The following is a 3,047-nucleotide window of genomic DNA, read 5'->3' as shown; positions in this document are numbered from 1 at the left end:
TATGTTTATTGCGGCACTATTCACAATAGCAAAGACTTGGAACCAACCCAAATGTCCATCAATGACAGACTGGATTAAGAAAATGTGGCACATATACACCATGGAATACTATGCAGCCATAAAAAAGGATGAGTTCATGCCCTTTGTAGGGACATGGATGCAGCTGGAAACCATCATTCTCAGCAAACTATTGCAAGAACAGAAAACCAAACACCGCATGTTCTCACTCACAGGTGGGAATTGAATAATGAGAACACTTGTACACAGGAAGGGGAACATCACACACTGGGGCCTGTTGTGGGGTGGGGGGGAGGGATAGCATTAGGAGATATACCTAATGTAAATGACGAGTTAATGGGTGCAGCATACCAACATGGCACATGTATACATATGTAATAAACCTGCACATTGTACACATGTACCCTAGAACATAAAGTATAAAAAATAAAGAAACACATCAAAATAAATAAATAAATAAAAGGTAAGGTTCTTTACTCAAAGGGTGGACTCCCTTTTCACTGAGAGTAGAAACTCAAGTCCTTAAAAGGGCCTTCAAGGCCTTACACAGTCTAATCTCCCACCACACTAACCTCTTTGACTTTATTTCTACTCCTCTTTGCTTTCTCCACCACAGCCATATCAGCCTCTCTGCTGTCCTCAAACATGCCCAGCACACAGGGCTTCTGCAAGCCCTTATGCCTTCCTCTCTGCTAGCACATCCTTCCCTCAGAGAGGCGCACGGATTACCTCTCACTTACTTCTGGTCTTGGCTCAAATGTCATCTTCTCTAGGAAGCCTTCCCTGACTGCCTCTAGTTAAAATTCCAACCTCTCCCGGTTCCCTGCCCTCCCTCTTCCCTGCTTTTTCTCTGTAGTACTTAACACCATCTGACACAGCACATATTTTATTTGTTTATTATCTGAGGTCCCCATTAGAATATAAGCTCCATGAAGGAGAGGATATTTATATTTTCTTAGAAAAGTAACACGCAGTAGGTGCTCAATAAATGTTTACTAAAAACATATATATTATTATATAGTTTATGAAGTATGTTCATGTAAATTAAATTACAGCAATTCATTTTTCCTTATGCCCTCCCTTCTCCAAATTCTCCAATCTTTGTAGTAACAATATGGGTGACAGCAAAGAGCTATCAGAAAAAGAGTTGTTGGCTATTTAATAAAGCTCTTTAAAACAGATACCCCATATTAATCAACTACATCTATAAATTGAAAGCTTAAAGTCAACATCTTTATTAGCATAGGGTATCTAGGCATGGAATTTTAAAGTAATAGCGCAGAAGAGCCAAGAATCATCAGGAAGAAAAGTCTAATTCAGTTTGTCCTATCCGTCTGTTAAACAAAAGGAAAATGCAACCTGCATTTGATCTTCAAGGAAACACTGGCCCAAATTCAACAGGAACGCATTCAACACAGAATTCGACTCCCTTAAAATTTTCTATCTGCTTAAAACAAACCCCATTAACTATCAAGGGCTGTCGCTGGGTGTGTATGGTCTACTGAGCGTATCGGGGATGTTTTGTTATGTTTTGCTTAACCAGATAAAAAGTAGCGTTAAGGAAATGTTTCTTAACGCCTCTGTGTCCCCTGGACCATTAAGCAACCCCTTCGCTGGGCTTTACACCGGAGTCTTCTTGGATAATTTCCCAGTTTATTTAACCCATCAGAAGCGAAGGGGCATCTCAGTCAGGCTCCGGTGATGCCGGAGACAGACAGCAGATGTCTCAGGGGATCCCCTGGAAAGAGAGGCTCTCGCCCAGTCAAAGGGTGTCACGGACAGGAGGAAAGAGCGGACCGAGGCGCACGGTAGAGGTGACAGGTGGGCGAGCACCGCAGGGCAGGAGCGCGGGGAATGACCGGCTGGGTGGTGGCGCGGAAACCGTCAACTCCCGTCGTCAACCTGACAGCCGGGGCCCAGCTGGGCTGAGTAGAGCAGCGGCACAGGATCAAAAAATAAAATAAAGGTAGCAACACAGCGCCGTCAGCCTGCTCGACCTCGCCCCCCGCGCGCTGCGAAATAAAGTTAGTGCCCAGTAGCCGCTGCAATGGCCCAGAGGGGCCCAGCTGAGCTCCCGCCCCCGGCTCGGCGGCTGTCAAAGGCGGCCCGGCGCCGCGAGAAGTCCCAGAGCCCAGAAGCCAGAGAGGACGCCCCGAGCTGGCGCGTCAGGCCGAGTGCCCTCGCGCCCTCAGCCCGGCGGCCCCAGCCCTCAGCCCAGGCTAACTGCCACCAGCCCCAAACCGCCCCCCCTCAAGCCACGCAGAGGAGCCGGGACCCGGAACCCTCTGCCGGCAGCGTCGGCGCCCGGCGGCCCCCTTTACCTGTTCTGTGGCAGCTGCGGCCGCCGCGCACTCCCCCTCTCCAGGAGAACCCCGAGCCGACGCCGCTGCTGGCCGCCGCCGCGCACACCCCACCCCCGCCCGCTCAGGTAACCCAGGAAACCGAGAACACCACCCCCTCCCTCCCCTCGCCCGGACCCAGACCCGCTCGTCTGCGCGTGCGTTCTTGGCTCGGCCTCGCGCGTGTAAGCCCCGCCTCCTCTGGGAGGACAGCGCCGGCGTCGCAGGCGTGACGCGTGGAACCAACGAGCCAATAGGGAAGGCAGGGGGGCGGGCCGACCCTTAAGTCTGCGACCGGGGACGGGTCTGGGTTTCTCAGCGGTGGGGGGTTATACCCTGTGTCCGCACTACCACCCAGGGCTCTGCGTAATGGGCAGTGTCAGACCCTGGGGAGAGCGAGCACCGTTTGAGAAGCACCAAACACAAGCGCAGCATCCGCCTCTTCCATTCAACACAGACTGTCAACCTGTCGCATTGTGTAGGTCTAGAGGATGAGGATAAAAGAAATAACGCGAAGGAGTCAAGAGAGGGAGAAAGGGTTACCCACAAGGCACCCCTAGCCTTCCTCTGGGACCTGGGAAAAGCTATATTTTAATGGTTACCGTCGGCTTCTTTCAAGAAACAAAAAGTGCTTTGCAAAGCCACTGCAGAAGTAATTCAGTGCAGTGGTGTATTTTCCAACCGACTCCT

The 3,047-nt window shown here is 50.8% G+C and overlaps 1 protein-coding gene across 1 annotated transcript in view; it reads right to left on the bottom strand.

Moving 5' to 3' along the window:
* LYST (lysosomal trafficking regulator) overlaps positions 1–2,489 on the bottom strand; it is a 212,151-nt gene extending 209,662 nt beyond the window's left edge. The window contains 1 exon segment of the mRNA XM_017862282.1: positions 2,340–2,489. The gene's annotated coding sequence lies outside the window, so the exon portion shown is untranslated.
* Between the last annotated feature and the right edge of the window lie 558 nt (positions 2,490–3,047).

The sequence above is a fragment of the Rhinopithecus bieti genome, unplaced genomic scaffold (assembly GCF_001698545.2).
Source record: "Rhinopithecus bieti isolate Rb0 unplaced genomic scaffold, ASM169854v2 scaffold_57691, whole genome shotgun sequence".
NCBI lineage: Eukaryota > Metazoa > Chordata > Mammalia > Primates > Cercopithecidae > Rhinopithecus > Rhinopithecus bieti.
Note: the sequence above shows the minus strand (reverse complement) of the source record. Positions and strands in the feature narration are given on the sequence as shown.